The sequence below is a fragment of the Harpia harpyja genome, chromosome 5 (genome assembly GCF_026419915.1).
Source record: "Harpia harpyja isolate bHarHar1 chromosome 5, bHarHar1 primary haplotype, whole genome shotgun sequence".
NCBI classification, from domain to species: domain Eukaryota; kingdom Metazoa; phylum Chordata; class Aves; order Accipitriformes; family Accipitridae; genus Harpia; species Harpia harpyja.
Genome location: NC_068944.1, coordinates 11183989 through 11201741, shown reverse-complemented (window position 1 = coordinate 11201741; position 17753 = coordinate 11183989). Strand labels below are relative to the sequence as shown.

The window sequence follows — 17753 nt, the reverse complement described above, 5'->3', positions numbered from 1 at the left end:
GGAGGTTTTCTAACTTCTTGGGCCCAGTTCGGTTTTGGGATTGATTCCTGAAATGCAAGATGTCTAGGATAGAGACTACCAACTTGATTTGCATAATTCAGTAGAAGGAAAAGACAATATTTACATGGCCAGGATGGCCTTTGTCATGGGGTGAGAATGGAGAAGGGCCATGTTGAACGGTCTTCAAGTGTTTAATTTCTTTGCACTTCTCAGTTGTCTGTGTGTGTACTGAATAAACTGACTGACCTTGAATCTTCATGATCTTGTAAGAAAAGATTGTTTACTTAGGACTTGTTGAATGCTGGGCAGGATTAAAGTTTGACTCAGTCTGGAAACTCTTCCCTTATACAGAGGAATATGTAGTATAATCCTTTCTCTAGAAGTTAACTAGTTTCCATTTAAAAGGTCACTAGTTTTTAAAAATGTATTTGGAAAGTTGTTTGCTACTAACTTCTCAAAGTCATACTCTGTCAGAATTTTTCTGCTGAGCTACATGAGTGATTAAACCAAATTCCCTGGGCTCTGTGACAGTTTTATCTTTACACTGAAGAAGCCGCTTCAGTTGGTTTGTTTTCCTCTGTAGGGAAGTCCATTGATCCCTTGAAAACTTGATACAATGGTTGTTATGTTTCTTTTGGTGAAGAACTATTCGCTTTCTGCTTTTCACTTTCTGAATGCTCTGTCCCTTCAAGCAAGGTGTGGCACTCGGGTTTATAATTCACAGGATGCTGTATCAAAGGAAAGATGCTTACGGAATTGGTGGTAATGTGCATAGTTGTATGACTGCGAAGGAGCGACCTAATGTCAAAGCCATGCTTGGCTTTTGTGGCTTTTCTCTTACCTGTGTTTAAAAAAACAAAAGTGCCGATTTCTTTGTAATCCCTCCGCCCCTAATGAGAGAGAGCGAGCAGCAACCTATGGATGTTTTGTACGAATAAACCCACAGCAATAACTTTGAACCCTCTCTCTACCCTGGAATTTCCTTTGTTATTTGTTACGCTAGCCATTGAGCCACCAAGCTCTTTGTGGGTTTTCACGTTTTATTGGAGGCTAGAGAAGAGCAGGGGAAAAGACTTTATAGCTAGAGAGCAATTGCCCCTTGCTGTGTTTTCCTGAGTGAGCTGCTGTGATGAGCATAGTGACAGACAGTGAGTAAGCTGGGCACACTCAGGCTGCTGCAAGGCAGTTTTACCTGTTAGTGTAGACAGAAGCCAGGTATCAAATCAAAGTGCAGTGAAATAGCTCGTGAGCTGTAGCTAGCAGGCTTCGTGGTGCCGAGAAGGAAAAAGCAGATGGAAATGTTCAAATGCATTTCCTCCCTCCCCTTCCCCGTCTCTTGGATCTTTTATTTCAGTCAGTAATGGAAATCTGTGCTCTGAGTTTTGAATGAATGGCTTATACTGGGCTAGTGTTAAGTACTTAATGAGCCTCATTTCTCAAAGATCGTGCAGTCTGCCTCAGTTAACCCAGCTGCTTTTTTTAGGAGTACTTGTTTTGGCAGAGGCTTTTATATGTGTATGAAGAATGCACAAATAAACCGTTGTGCAATTCGCAATTAAAAAGGAGGTTGTAGGGAATGGGAAGTTTTTAAACTAGATCAGAGGCTGCAGAGCCAAGTAAAACAATTGCTCAGTGTCACTTTGTAGACCCCTGTCTCAAAAAGACTTGTGTGTCTGCATTGCCTGATGAAGAGAATGGAAACGTGAACCCATGCTTGGGGGAGTTTTGCAGTGCTTGTCAGGATCAGGTCCCAGCAGAGGGATGTGGAAGTAACCAAGTAACCTGTGAGGGCCAGGAATTGAATTGTCGTTGGGGTTTTTTTGTTTGTTTTTGTTTTGTTTTGGTCCCCCTCTAAGGGATAATTGCAGTGTGGCAAAATTCTGCAGAGTGTGTGCAATGATAGTGGTCAGGACCTATTGTGGTTAAAATGAGTGAAACTAGCAACTCAGGAAGTGTGTACTTTTAAGGAGTGTTTGAAGGGATACAAATACATAACTCCACAGCTGTGGATGAGCTCTAGATTTGTTTCAAATCATAGACATCAGCAGTTAGCCATAAGAGTAACTGTGCTAAGGTTTATCTTTATGCTAAACTCAGATTTCTGCACTGATTGGGTTAGCTTTAAGCAGTTTGGTCTGATGTAAATTTTATTTGGGATGGGAAGGGAGGAGGGCTGTTGCCTTGGTAATTGCATCACATCAGCAGTTCCAGTGACTGCTTTTTGTTGGCTAAAATTCCAATTATGAATGAGGTTTTAAAGATGGACTTGTGTTTTTCTTCTTCCTTTCACATAGGAGTCTTGAACAGCTATCTCCTGGGTGTGCTGCTTTAAAAATCTTTTAACTTTTAGAAGTATCCAGAATATCGAAGCAGGTGTAACTACACAGGTTAAAAATGTCAGCTGTGGGTTACACAAACAATTGCCTAAATTGCTGGAATTCAGATGTCTGGCATATTTGCTACAGCTGGTGTTTGTCGGTGTGCCTGCTCTTACTCTGTGAGAAGTCCTGGGTAACCTACCTGCTCTTGTGCAGCAGTCAGCTTGCCATGCATACTGCCATGCTGCCGAGATGTGCTGCTGAGTAAGGAACGTGCTCTGCATCCAGGTTCTTGTGATGTTGTTTTAATCTTATGTCTCCATCTTACTTAAGAGACCACAGCTCAATTCTTTGCTAGTCATCTGGGCAAGATAGAACCTGCTGCACATTTAGCTGGCTAAAAGCGAAGGGTTTGTTATTTGAGCTAGTTAAGTCATTGGAGAACAACTCCGGAACAGGTGGGGTGAATCACATTCTGTGAGTAGAGAGGGACTAAAGGGGGCACCTAGAGTTCAGCTCAGGCTAAATGCCTGTCTTTTAGATGGCTCAGGTTAAACAAAATGATTTTTTTGCCTTATTTTTCTGCGCTTTGCTTTCATGTTTGTGAAATGGAAGAGTGGCTTGGTGCTGCCTTGCAGAATAACCATCTTTTTGCCTGAATGGTGTATCCCACTGGCACGCAGGGTGTTTTTACTGTGACAAGTTTCCATGAACGCATGGTACTTGGTTGTGCTGTTGATCTCTCCATTTGTCTTGCTGTGGCATGCTATAATTGTGGCTTTTGGTCTTCTCCTGGAGTCTGTAATGGTGTATGGGGACGCCTGCTGTGGGCTGTGGCAATGCGCTTAGCAGATGTTTTGTGGAGTCTGCTAGACACCCTTTCTACCTCCCTGTGATCTTTAAAGTGTGTCCAGCGCTGCTTTCCTCTCTCCATTGCTTAGAGGGAAACAGGAGTGGAACATGTTGGTCATACAGAAGTTAAACATGTTCAGAAGTGTAATATAGTACCGGAGTACTATCGTTCAAACAGTGTCATGGATAAAACTAATAATATGTCACATACTGGCTGTGAGGAAGAAGAAGATGTTGGGAAGTATGTTCAGAGATGTTGTAGAGCAGCAACTGTGGATTTGATCAAGAACAGTTTGCTTGGGTTGCAAGTGAGGAGGCTCTCTTTCACCGTCTCGATGGAGACCTTTGATGCTATCCTGCCCTGGTATATGCGGGAAATGCAGCGAGTGCTTTGGCAGTCCACGTCCTGTAGCCAGGGTGGGCACCTCTGCGGTGGTCCAGGCATGGCTGGTGTCCCACCGGGTGCTGGAGGAGGGAGGTGGGCCTTTCCCTTTGAGACATGCACTTCTCATCAGGTGTCTCCCAATGCTTTTGCTCTAACCATGATACCAGAAGTTTTCCCTTTGTTTCCGAGAACAAATTTTTCCCAAAGAGCCAAAGATCAGACTTACTTTAAATAAACTAAATCATTTAGAAGAGCTGAGGCAAATGCTCTTAAATCAAACATGAACAGAATAAAGCGTTGTCTAATCTGTCACCAAAAAACCAATTGAACTAGATAGCAACAGTCTTGAGGGGACAGTCTCACAGGAGCAGTGAAATGGGTTCAGGGAATAACGTAAGCTTGTCTTCCTCTCCTCACGCAGGAGTTTCTTGTTACAGTGCTGGTAACAGGCCTTTCAAAATGCAGCCTCTGAACTAGTGACTTGCATCGCTCTGATTTAATATTATCTTGGCAGTTCTTGAAAGTCCAGCTGCGAGTCTACTTTATTATATTAACCATGGGATCCTATTTTGTATTCACAGAATGTTTGCTTAAATGCAATATCCTGGGAAGGGTAATAATCCATTGTAAATATGATATAGCCACTGAACGCCTTATTTCGTGGAGCTCTTAGTCTTTCTCCCTTCCCCCAAGAACTCTTAATTATTTTTCTAGGCTCTTCATGCAGTTACTCTCTGTAAACATGTGGATTTATTTCTGCGTTCCCTCCCTCCTTTCCTCATGCTGTTTGTTGCACTGCAATGTCCGGTCTTAAATGTTGGAAATCTTTGGGGGGGGCGATCTCTGTATTCAAGCAGGACAGCGGACTCTCAGTTCTAAAAAGGTTTGTAGGTGCTGCTTGAGCGGAGATAACAGTGCAATGTGCAGTGTTTGTGGTGATATGTTTAGCTTGGGATATAAAAAAAGAGAGAAATTTAATGACTAGCTATTAAAAAGTCCCAACCTACTCTTGCAAAAACTCAAAATGTCAGGAATCCAGAGTATTTGTATGCAACATTTCTGGCTTATGTTTTATCAACACCAAAAATGGGCCTTGAGCTTTACTGTTGTCCAAGGTGGTTGGCAGATGTGACTGTAACAACCAGAATGTCACAGTCCTCTGGTGCATGGGGCAACTGTGGTTGTTCTTCAGATGATCAGAGAGTCCAGATGACCTGGGTGACTGGATGCCTCTGCTAAGCTAAGTGAGCCAGGCTGTTATGAATATGCATGGTGCCAGGATGCTTAGGGTGATCAGGGTGATGGTGAAGAAATGGAGAGAACCTGGTGTCTAGGGTGCTGCGTACAGGGTGCGAGAGGCACCTGAACAAAGATGCTTCTTTCTGTGGTTGAATGTGATCTGCAAGGGTACCACATACATAGGCCATTTACATAGCTAATCAACTCTTCCGAGCGCTTCAAATAGGTGTCTGTTCCTATGGAAGTACTAATAAACAGCTTGCAAAAGTTTTCTTGTATATATGCCCCAGTCACAGAAAAAATTATCACTGTATTAATAGGCTGCTAAGACTTTTTTTTTTTTTTTGCTTTTTCTTTACACCTAAGTGGCAGACGTCTTTTTCTTTCTCAGCAATTTTAATTCTGTCTCAAATACGACATCTCAGCAAATGACAGTCCAATACTTCATCTAACTTTCCAGAGGACTTGGATTAGAACCAGCAGGTATCAAAACCACCCCCCCCCAATCCTACAACCCCCTGCCCGAGCACTCTAACCGTTGCAGAAGAAAGAGCACGCAGCAGTTTGCGTGAAGGGTTCTTGGCTGCTCCTGCCTGGCCTCTGCCCTAACAGGACTGCAGTCCAATGGAGAAGCTGTTGCTTGTTTGCCTTCCTTTCACTTGGAGAATGACTTCCCAAGGGTAGGTTTGTAATGGCCTGTGTACTCCCTCTCTTGAAGCTGCCTAGGGTGATTTGATCTTTAGATGCTATTCTTACTGTGAGAAAAAAGCATTTTTCTTCTTTTTTCAGTATTTCTTGTGTGTCTTGCATCGTTTGGAAGAGATACAAGCTACAAGTGGTGCTTGATGCACTTTAGTAGAAATTGTAGCCAGTTCCAAACTGAAATAATAGCGAACTTTTTTCATCCTCCAAGTATGAAGTGTGAACACACCTGAGGTAATTAACTCCACAGAAATGAGCCATGAGGTATGTCCCTTCAGTGTGACTGCAAGCGTACCTGCCTCTTAGGGGGTATGTCACGTAGGATGATTTCTAATCCAGTGTTTGTGCTCCTGTTACATGTTAACATAGTCCTAACAGGACAGGTGTGGAGTAAGTGCCTGGGCATGGCAGGGTGCGAGACAGTGGCTTTTATTTTAACCTCTTAGATTCCGTGAATGACGTGGAAGGTAAAGACGAAATCAGGGAACTTGCTCCTTCTGTCCTCGAGTCCTCCTGCGTGGCTCCTGTCTTCTGCCCCTGCTCTGCAGGGACGCTCTCCGAAGGGCACGCCAGAGCTGCAGGCTGTGCGCTGCAGCCCAGGGCAGCGTCCCCGGGAAAAGATCTGCCGGGTGAGTCTCGACACACGAGCCTGCCTTGTGCAGTCACACACCAGGACTGCAAATTAACATGGGGGCAAGAGGCCGGCCTGGCGGGCGTGTGGGAAACAGAAGTGTTGCTCGCCGCAGCAAACTGGGACGATAACAGGGGGGGTTGCTAAAAATTCCACCAGAAACATTGAGTGTCCAGCGGCTCTGTTACAGCTAGGCCTAACGTGGTCTAAGCAAGCTGGGATTTATTGGCACAGGAGTGGAATTGAGAACAAGGATTGAGGCTGTTATGCAATGCTAAGTTAAAAAAAAAAAATTAATAAAAATAGAGAGCATACATGCAGTGTTAGTAGGCCTCGTGTCTGCTCTAGTGTGTGGCACTATATAGTCCCACTAAAATTAGTGGCCACCTCCTCTTGGTTTCTGTGATGGAAAATTTAATATTTCAAAGTTGTATACAAAGGTGCTGTTTTTAAACCTGAGTTAGAAATGTAGTACACATCTCCTATTTTGTTTAAAATCTGGAATATCTCAAAGGAAGAAACTGTCAGGAAGAGAATGCATCCATGTCTTCAAAAAGGACATAGTTAGGAATGAATAATAGACAAATCGTTTAATGCTCCATCTTCCGTTAATTTGTCAATATTCACCCCATGGGAAGATCTTAAAGCGTTTTCTTGTTTGTCACCTTACGTCTCTGAGTGCTGGTTAAATCCTGCTTTTCTAATTTATTGACATATTATTTTCAAGAGATAGATACATTATATTTACTGCATACCCTAGTGGAGCAAACAAAGAGGATCACTTTCTTTTCTGTAGAAGTGTTTCCTGTAGAAAACAAAGGGCTACTAGCTAGGAATTGATATTAACTAGGTGTGGCAACATGTGTGGATAGAACTTTGATAGCAATTCCACATGTTTCTTGCTGCTTTAATTATTTTTTAATATAAAGGTAGACCTTTCAGACTTTTAAAGTAAAGGGCATTCTGGACCTAACTTGTCTAGACTTTTTGAAAATCCAGCTTGTTTCATGGCTGCATTTATAAGCCTCTGAATACGTTTGAAAACCTGCTTGATAGGTGGTAACTACTGGAAAATTAGAGAAGAAATTCCATTACTTTGTGTTCTTTGAGAGGATCAACAAAGTGAAAGATTTTTGGGGAAAACAGCATTTTCTGAATTATTTTTACTATGGGGTTTTGTAGGGAAGTATCATGAAAGGATGTTTGCAGTGATGGTTTTGTAGCCAATACAGTGGAATCAAATCTTGCAAAACAACACTTTCTATTACTAGTTACTTGTTTGTTGTTTCTTTGACTTCTGAGGTATCTTAGAAATCTTGTACCTCTTTCTGAAAATATTCATATGATTGCAATAATCAAAAACTGGGAAGGAAAATGAATGTGTTTGTGCTAGAAGGTTAGAGCAGGAGGGGTAAACGAGGCCGCTCAACTTTGTTCTGGTAACGCTCCCTCTGTTATCAATGTATAGATATGGGGGCTTCTCCAGACAGTGATTGAGAGAATCCAGATTAAGCTCTTCTTCTGAACCTCTTTGTGGAGACTGCTGTATCTTTCTCTTAATTATGGTTTACCTCTGAATTCATATATTTACTTACCTGGCTGCACCTAAGCAATATGAAGAATATCCTCTACTGCCATGAACCTGAAGAACGTGATTTGGAAGGGGTGAGGTTGTTTGGGAGGGAACAAAAAAGGGAGCACTGCTCTCCACTACATAGGTTCAGAATGTCAGTATACGGTAAGTGTGAGGAATAGGTGTAAAAAAATTTCTTGCAGTGTCAAGTGCAGGGGCTTTAAACTTTCCTTGGAATGTTTTGCCTTGACAGTTCATTAGTTTTATTGCTCCAGTTTTGGCAGGAGCCCAGACACGGCAGTATTATGTCTGCATGGATAATGAAGACTCCATTTATAACTGTTAGAATAAAAAGCTATCAGTGTAATTTAAACGGGCTGTATTGGTAAGTGTGGTTCTCCATCTCTCAAACTGCTCAGTGGATCTATGTTAACCCGCCCATCAAGTCCTACTAGTAGGAAGCGTGTCTTTTGCATATCACTCCATGTTGTTTCCAGAAGGTATCTAGCCTTCTAAATTTGTGCTGCAGTGTAGGTCCTCTGTAGAAGATGTTGTGAGGGGCCATACGTGTTTGGTTTTGGCACTCGTTGCACTCACAGTTGACGAAACAGTCGCTTGTCAGTATATTGCTGGATGACTGCATCGGAGAGGAATGCCACCGCAGGGGTGGGGGAAGGATGTTCACGAACCAGCAGTGGCAGAAGTGTGGGAATTTCAGAACTGAAGAGAAATTGGCGTGTCCAGTGTCTCCTTTTCAGGTTTATCATATTAAGAATTGAAGTACTAGTCCCTAAACACTGTCCAGTATATGAAATATCTTCCCAGCATATTAAATATTGTTTATTCCCCCTCCTCCTTTCTTCTTCTTTTTTTTATTTTTTAACAATTAAAAAAAAGTAAATTGCATTGACTGGCTCAGTGGATTTATAATGGAAAAAAATTAATAGCTAGATAGGCCCTTGTTTAGTATTCATAGTATGGTGTTTTCTAGGAAATGAGATTAAGCTGTTAAAGCATCCAAAGAGGCACTATTTTTTTTTTCCTGGGACTTGTGCTTACATTTAATTATTTAATTATGTATTTTTTTCCTTACCACTAAGCATGTCATGCATCTCCAGCCTCAAACTGTATCACATGAAAGATTAGTTACTACTTCATGGCTGATGAAATCTGAGGCAGATTCTCTCTGGCTGTAGAAAACTGGTGATGCTCCCTGCCCTGTGTAAGCGAAGGAGACTGACCTAATGATGACCCATCAAGCAGTATAATGATAATGTGTTGTGTATCCCAAAATCTGAAGTTTGCAGCTGGACTGGGTGACTCGTGGAAGGTGCTGCGGGGTTCCTCTACTGTCCCAGGCTTTGTCCAGGAAAGCATCACGCGGAGTTGCTACAGGGGATGTGGTAGAGAAATGTTACCTTGTTTTGCAGTTGAGATGCTTGTTTTTCTTCAGGTGTGGTAGCTGTCATTTACATCGGATAAAGGCTGTCGAATTGAAGGCTTTATAGCTTGTTGAGCATGATCCTTCTAGTTACTTTTTCTTTCCACATTTAATTAGTTATAGGTAGGTCTTGAAACAGTGCATGCTTCTAGAGCAGAAAAAATAAAGATGGGGGAAAAAAAACCCATAATAAAAAGGAGCAACAACAGAAAAATTTGCTTTTAGAAGGTGGAGTAGGTTCTCTGTGATGGCTGGGAGATAGCAGTGGGTTACTGCCTTGTAGGCACGGTTGAAAATAGGAAGGATGATTGCAGTTATCCACAAGGATGGGGTGTTGGCAGATGCTTAGGAATCATCTCATTGGGTCCCAGGGAGGGACAGCAGCATCCTAGGAAGGGGACCAGGTGTGCCATGTATAGGAACAAGGAAAATAGAATTTTGCAGGAGAGCACCTTGTGTGGTCTATGCCCACAGCTGTTTTATCTGCATAGGGAGAAGAAACAGTGCTTGTTTAAATTTTTTTTACCATTGAGATGTATGTTGATCTGACTGGAGAAAGGTTGGATGATGCTCTCTGAAAGGAATATGATGCAGTTGCCACTGGTTCCTAAGGCTTTGCCTTTTCTAACTCATATGAATGTCTGTTTAACCAGCCAGCTTCCTGGCACACCTTCAGTTCTGCATCTCTTGCTTTTAATAGCACATTTCTCAGTTTACTGCAGCAAAATAATAAAGATTTTAAGGCTTTGTTTTCCACAGGTTTGCAAAAAAAGTGTCATGCTACAAGGGCAATTTCTTATCCTGATGATTAGTTAGAAGGCTAAGTTATACTATCCAGGAATTGTAGGGGTTTTCACTTGATTCAAGGCCCAACGCTGATGCTGAATACCAGAGGCTTGCGCATGACTGCCATCCCACATGTGACTCTCCTCCTGTAAGACTGTGCCTTGCATTTTGTAGGGTTGCTGCCTTGTGTTTGGTGTCTGTGGGGGTGTTTTTGCACTGTATCAGTGCTATAAAACTTCTGGATAAAGATGTTTGTTCAAAAGTTTCCGTGGGCTGTGTTAATACCTGTGATTTTGGGTCCCAGAGACCAGCTGGCGTCAGGTATCATATGGTTACATGTATGCAAACATGTAAGAGGAAATAATCCCCCAAATCATATCTGGTCTTGTTTTGTTCCACCTTTCCCAGCAGCTGGGTGCAGAAATGCTGCCCATGCCGTGGTGGCGGGCAAACGACCAGGAAGTGATGCACGCCGGTGATTAATACCGGGCGGCCAGAACAGGACGTTCAGATCGCGAAGGAACACGAACTTTCCCTTTTTTTTTGTTTTGTTTTGTTTTGTTTTTTTTCATCTGCTATTGTTTAAAACTGACCTGTTGCTTTCTTAGCTGGTGTCAGTCTCGTAGAGGAATGTGAATTCTGTGGTTGTAACTCTGCAGCAAAGAAACGAGTAATTACAAGAATTTCATAATGATGAGGAATCAAAACACATTTCTTAAGATGAGGAATTTTGCCCCAGCCAGGGGGCAAAATGTGTTGGTAAGGTGGACAGTAATAACATATTCACTGTCAGGTAACTGAGCTGAAGGCAAGTCTGTGTTGATGCTTTGTTTTCATACTGCTAAATTGGCTCCTCATTTTCTACCTTTCACTCATTAGCATGCTAAGCCAAATGAGTATACTCTTTGTCTGGCAGTTAACTGCCCATTTTCCATCACTTTGAAATATGGATGTTCATACTGCTCTTACAAAAAGCCCATTTCAGGGAAGGATTTCCCCATTTTTAATTAACTTTGTAGTGAAAATCACTACAATTTATTTGCAATTCCTGTTCATCAGTAGGCACTACTTTCCTCTTAAAAAAGAATGCATATTTGTATGGGTTTTCACTTTGTACCTTTGCGGGTGCCTCACTGTTAAATGTTTCTGTAGGAATGCATGTAAAAACCAGCGAGTGAGAAGAAACCTCTATTTGTTGTAGAGTGATCTCTGGCTTCACATTTAAAATGTGGCTCACGCTGAGCAGTTTATTTTTTACTTCATTTTGTCAGTAACAGGAACATTTTTATGTAACATTAATACAGCAGGACTAACGTGATAGCATTGCTCTAGTTCTGAGACACTGCAGTCATTTGACAATGAATTTGTAAAGCGAAAGCCACATGTTTAGGAACTTCGTAGTTTCAGCTCTAAGTTATGGTTTAATGGCATTATCTAAAGTAGTGTGACCTACCCCTTTGGTGTAGGTAGCTTTGTGTGGTAGGTAGTGGGACCTACCCCTTTAGGTAGCAGGGGAATCTCACCCCTGCAGTGAGTGATATGGCTGCTGCTGCTTCACTATCAGATCAGTCAGTGTAACTGCTTGGTGGGCAGGCAGATACTGTTGGGAGGTAAAGAAAACTTGAAAGGTTGAATGACTTGCCCAGGAATGGGCTGGCAGGGGAGAATTCGGGCATCAAGGCCAGGTCGACAGTAGAATCATAGAACATCTCAAGTTGGAAGGGACCCATAAGGATCATCCAGTCCAAATCCCTGCTCCTTGCAGGACTACCTAAAATTACACCATATGACTAACAGAGTCATTCAGATGCTCCTTGAAATCTGACAGGCTTGGTGCCGTGACCACTTCCCTGGGGAACCTGTTCCAGTGACCGACAACCCTCTCAGTGAAGAACCTTTTCCTAATGTCCAACCTGAACATCCCCTGACGCACCTTTGTTCCATTTCCTCGTGTCCTATCGCTGGTCATCAGAGAGAAGATCAGCACTTCCCCCTCTGCTGCTCCCCGTGAGGAGGTTGTAGGCTGCGATGAGAAGGTGAGACTGGATCGGTTGTGCCTTGGGACAGAATAAACTGTTTTGAGATGAGGAGGGATGTGCGTCTCCCAGAGGCGAGACTTGTGGCATAGACTAAGTGGCTTGTCTGGAGTTACAAAGGAGAAAGTCTGAGACAATTCCGTACTTTGAATTAATGTCTTAGCCCCTGGTATCTGGGACTCCTGACCTGGATCCATAAAATAAGCAGTATTTTACCTTTTTGTTTTGTTTGGTAAGATATTTCCCCTCTGTTTTCCTCTGCCAGAATATTATTTATTGGCAAGTATTGCAGGCATAGAAACCAGTATCATAACTGCTTGTCAGCACTGGCTGTTGTTGCAGGAAGAGAGTGGTACTGGTAGTTATCGGGGGAAGGAGAGCAGAGTAGCAACCAGTGCCTGAAATGGGCTGACTGAAGGCTCTCCTGGTCCCGGGGATCTGATGAGCGTGGCTTGCCAGAGCAAGGCACTCTCAGGTGTTGACAGCCAGCCTTCCCTCTGTCAGCTTTGCAAGCTGGGTGTTAATGAAGAGAGTCCCCCCTACACCGCTGCGCCCGTCCTGAGGAGGGGGCTCAGCCAGCCCCTGCCACCGGGGTCTGGGTTGCTGCTCCCCGGCTGCCTCAAGTGACAGCGCTGGCCTCTTCGTGCCCTGCGGCCAACGCAGCCACCTTGCCGGGGTCCTCCTGCCTCCTCCCAGCCATGTGTTCTCCCGCACTCTGTGCTCGGCTAAACCTCACCTCGTAACCTTGCAGGAACTCTTTAGGGAAAGGCTTCCCAAAGAGGACAGCACTTTCTCATTATTAACATAATCAACTCGTATTTATTCAGCTGAGAGGCTGGATTGTAATAAGTGCTTAGAGGACTTCAGCAGAAATGCTGTCGACTCAAAAGCAATACGAAGAGATGATTGCTTATGGGCAATAACTATCTATGGCATAAATTATTTACAGGGTGCTTAAATTGTCAGAGCTCTTGAAAGAGAATGGGAACTTAGTTGTGTGCTATGACAGGGCTGGCTCGTTCAGCCTTGCAGGGAGAGGGGTAAAGACGAACACAGCAGATGATTCGTTTGAACAAAATGAATGTGGGTACTCACTCCTAATACATACAGAGTTTCTGCTGTCGCACCCTGGCTGTTCACAGCCATCCCAACTTCTCAGGTTGGTTGGTAGTTTTTGCTGGAGCAGCAGTGCTCACTTCTTATCCTTTACCGGTGGTGAGCTGCTGTGAAAAGTGCTGTGTTTTCAGAGGAGACTGCATGTTCATGAAAAAGCACAATTTTACATATTTGGGTCCCAAACGTGCACACATGACTGCCTAGACTAATAATATATTGAGCTCAGTGGAACTATGTGTGCATGTGGTGTTTATGTGTATGTGCTATATGTAAAATAAAGCCTATGCTTAAACGTCTTCTAGGATTTGGTCCGTAAGTAGTTAATCGGTTTGTAAAGCGCTCCGTAAATGTAGAAGGTATTGTGGTTTTGCAGAACACTAATGTGACTATACAGTGAGACAGGGTAATGACGAGGTCATTCTTTGAAAATCAAGGTGCTTAGCATCCTGCCTGTGCACTTTGTAACTGATTGGGGTGGAGACCTTAGAAAACTGTTCATAGGTCTGTGAGATGGTTTGAGAAGCTACAATATTGGAGAGTTTTAAATCTGTACAGAAGAGAAAGCACTTTTGTGAACATGCTTCAAATGGTTGTGAGGTATTTGGGGAAAATACGGTGATTCTTGTTGTGTCGTGTGCCCCCCAACAAGATATAGCTGTGTAACAATGTTGTACACAAAGGTTTTCAAATTGTTTTTTAGATGCTGGTATACTGTACGTTAGTGTATGGAAAGTGTAACTAAGCAGTTACGTTATATGTTCTGACATGACTACTACTGTACTGGTAACCGCAACATCCCCTTAAATGTTTAGCTAACCTAGAGTATTTCCTAGAGAGGAAAGGGTTACGCACGTAAATATTTTCCTTAACTGTGCAAAGCCCAGAGGCATCTATAAAGAAAACAAATGCCATGAACACATAGCCAAAAATTGAAAGTGCAGGCAAGTGACTTTCAGGTTAAGGCGGCCAAGTGCTGTCCAGGAATAGGGCTCACATGAGAACATTACAAAGCTGCTCCCGCTTTAAGTGCTTCAGCCTTCACAGAGTGCTGCTGCTTCTCTCTGGAGGGTCTGAAAATGTGCCACCTTTCCCCTCCTTTTTGAGAACATAACCTCTTCTGGATGAAGTAATGAGATACGTTCTTTGGAGGCCCATTCAGTGAAGGGTTTGAAGATTTGATCTAGAGCACAGAAGGCTGTATGCTATAGGAGCAGGGGCAGTGTCAAGGGATCCAGGGCTTTGGTGGATTATGTGACTGGTAGTATCGCTCACTGAAACTTTAATCTCCTGTTTTGAAGCTGGAATAAAGCAATGGAACAAAAAACTTACACTAATGACTTATTTTTAATTCTCTTTTTTTGGCTTTGAGAGGGTGCTGTGCAAAATTATATGCAGCACTACAGTTTGGATGTTTTTGAACAGAAGAATTCATACACCAAGGCTAAATAAAGCTTGGTATTGAAACAAGACAGTTGTAATATTACAATTTTGGGGAAGAATTTGTGCTGTGATGGGCTACGACAAATGTCTTTTGTTCCTTACATTAATCTTTGTCTTGTGTGACAAAACCAAACATACTTATTAAAATTATGAAGTTGCTTTTGCAACAATAACGCCTCGGACAAGGCGAAAAGAGGTGAAGTATTGCTACAGAAGGCAAGGATGTGAGAGGGAGCATCCCAAAAGTTGGGAAGAGTGGTTATAGGACATCATAGCTGCACATGCTTAATACGAGCTAAAACATAGGTTAGGGTAGTCTACCCAGTTCTGTTCTTACAGTAACAAGCCCGATGTCTCAATCTTGCTTCCTCTTTATCCACTGAGAGTCTAAAGATTGGCTGGAAGAAATGACCTCCAGGAGCCTGGGCTAAGAAGGACAAAAGAGGAAAATTGGGCCCACGTGCTCCAGCTGACGTGGAGAAATTGGCTCAAGAGTTTCCAACGAGCTTACTATTTGAGCTTGTGTGTATGGCGGTGCCGATTCAGCAAACACGGGTGGCTGCCTGTGAAAGTCTGCTCAACTGCAGGAGCGCGTTGGGACTGACTGTGAGGAGCGGGGTGCAGGCACCGGCTTTTGCTATCCCTCTGGATCAGAGGTGACTGGACAGCAAGGACCAGGCAGCACGTGCAGGCCTGCTGGACTTGCTGCCATGTTGTTCCTTGTCCCTTCCCTGCTGCCTGGGAGCTGGAGATTTCCTTTAACCCAGTTTAAATGCATTCCCCTTTCTGTTTAGCTGAGCTCTCGTGCATCATCGGAACAAACACCATCATGCAGCTCGGTGGGGAAAGCCTGGCCTCTGAGGTGGCAATTAGGCATTTTACTGGCTTCAGCAAAGTCTTTGAATATCTCTCTGAACAAACCCAAGATAAGCATTCCCGTAATAAAGTGAGCTGAAATTCACTTAGGTACCTCCTCCACTCATGTTTTCTGAAAGTGTAAAATAGAAACCTTGTAAAGATGCTCAGTTTGATAAACCCCAAACTCTTATTGCCCACTATCTCTCCAGCAAATTCTCTGGTGTCTGTAATATTCGATGGTATGTGTTGAAGGCTGGGAATAGCAGAGAAATGAGCTTTTTGTGGTCTGCTGTGAATGTTCCTCATCATGAGGTTTACTAGTCACAGTTACTGCCATTCGTCAGCTACTTTTTCTTTTCTTTTAACAGTTCATTCACAAATCTGACATCAAGTTGTTAGTTTTGAGAACCAGCCTCTTCTAATTTGTACATAATACATCCTGTGATACTTAGCATTGCTTAAAAAGCCAAACTTATTTCAGTGAAGTATTTCTAAGCTATATGGGAAAGACAGCTATGTAACTTGTTTAAAAAGTGTCTTAAATAATTTTGTGCTTGGAGTTATGTGCTCTACTGACCTTTTCATAGTTATTGCTACATTATTAGCCATTACTAGAAAGTCTTTTAAATATCACATTAATATTTTTTTCATAATAGAAAGCTTTTCTCAAAGAGTTTCAATGAATTTATGCCTTACAGAGGACACAGAATGAGATTTGCAAACTTTGTAGAGCATTAGTGTAGCGTAAAAGATTTCAAGTTTTAATTGCAGTAAAGAATTAGTTTCTATAAACCACAGTTAAAGAATTTCTTAGAATTCAAATTAGGATTCACATTGATTTGATAAAATTAGAATAAAATAGACATGTCAGCAAGAAAAAAAAGAACACCGTGATCAAATGATTTGTCAGATACAAAAGAAGACGTTATTCCAAGTTCGTCAACTACTCAGTGACCTTGAAAATTGTCCTATAACATGTTGATTGATATATTAAGGGGTCAACAAGTAATGCTGCATTATATACTGGGGTTTTTTAATTGTGGGTTTGTGGTTGGTTTTTGTTTGTTTGTTTTGGTGTTTTTTGTGTGGATTTTTTTTTTCCCTTTCCTGAAATGAACTGAGTATGTGCCATTTGCTGAGAAAATAAAGTGATTTTGTTGCTTAAATTTTCTGAATCTATCCAAGGCTTTTCTTGACGGGGAAGTTTTTAGGAAGTGTCAGGCTTGTGCAGTGTTTGAGGTCCCTTTGTGGTAGATAGCTCCTGTCCCTTGGCTGTGAAATAGCATTCATTCCTGCTCTGTGGCTGCCCTGGAGTCCTTTCTTCCTTTTGTAGTTGACTAGACTGGTATTTTTTTTCTCCCGCCCTTTGGGATTAAGGTATAAACCTTTCTATTAATTTCCATTATATGGGAAGTTCCTAATAAACATTATTTGATCCCTTTGACTTCATTGCAAAGAAAAAATATTTTGCAACTGGGCAAGTCACTTTTTTTTCTACAGCAAAGAACAAGGGTCCTCTTAAACCCAGCGAGTTGGTCACAGTACCATCCAGCCTTCCTTGGCAAACAGTCTCTTATCAGCAGGAGCAGGGAGGTGATTGTCCCCTGTAGTCAGCACTGGTGAGGCTGCACCTTGAATCCTGTGTTCAGTTTTGGGCCCCTCACTCCAAGACAGACATGGAGGTGCTGGAGCGTGTCCAGAGAAGGGCAACCAAGCTGGTGAAGGGTCTGGAGCACAAGTCTTATGAGGAGCGGCTGAGGGAGCTGGGGTTGTTTAGTCTGGAGAAAAGGAGGCTGAGGGGAGACCTTATCGCTCTCTACAGCTACCTGAAAGGAGGTTGTGGCGAGGTGGGTGTTGGTCTTTTTTTTTTAAGTGGCTGGAGATAGGATGAGAGGAAATGGCCTCAAACTGCGCCAGGAGAGGTTTAAATTGGATATTAGGAAAAATTTCATCACTGAAAGGGTTGTCAAGCATTGGAACAGGCTGCCCAGGGAAGTGGTGGAGTCACCATCCCTGGAGGTATTTTAAAGATGCGTGGATGTGGTGCTTAGGGACACAGTCTAGTGGTGGACTTGGCAGTGTTAGGTTAATGGTTGGACTTGATGATCTTAAAGGTCTTTTCCAACCTAAATGATTCTATGATTCTATGATTATAATGCTTAGTAATTAAATTAATTTAAATTAAATTAATTACCTTCAGTAATTAAAAAAAGAGAAAAGAATCCACAATGATTCTGGGTGTTCCCCCTTCTTCTGTCTTTTTAAATATAGCCTTTATGATGTACCTATGCTGAACACGTTTAATCTGCAGTAGAGGTTTCTATGTGAAGTTGTCCAAGCCACACAGCTTGTAGGTGTCAATCTGCAGCAGATCCC

General features: G+C 42.6%; 1 protein-coding gene across 6 annotated transcripts in view; it reads left to right on the top strand.

Annotated features, from left to right (window-relative positions):
- Positions 1 to 17753, top strand: part of CARMIL1 (capping protein regulator and myosin 1 linker 1) — a 196565-nt gene that overhangs the window by 21494 nt on the left and 157318 nt on the right. Inside the window, exon 1 of one of the 6 annotated variants that reach the window (XM_052788669.1) lies at positions 5194 to 5277. The exons of the other annotated variants lie outside the window; for them this stretch is intronic. The gene's annotated coding sequence lies outside the window, so the exon portion shown is untranslated. Of the gene's footprint in view, positions 1 to 5193; positions 5278 to 17753 lie in introns of those variants that run through there. 6 annotated transcript variants of the gene reach the window in all.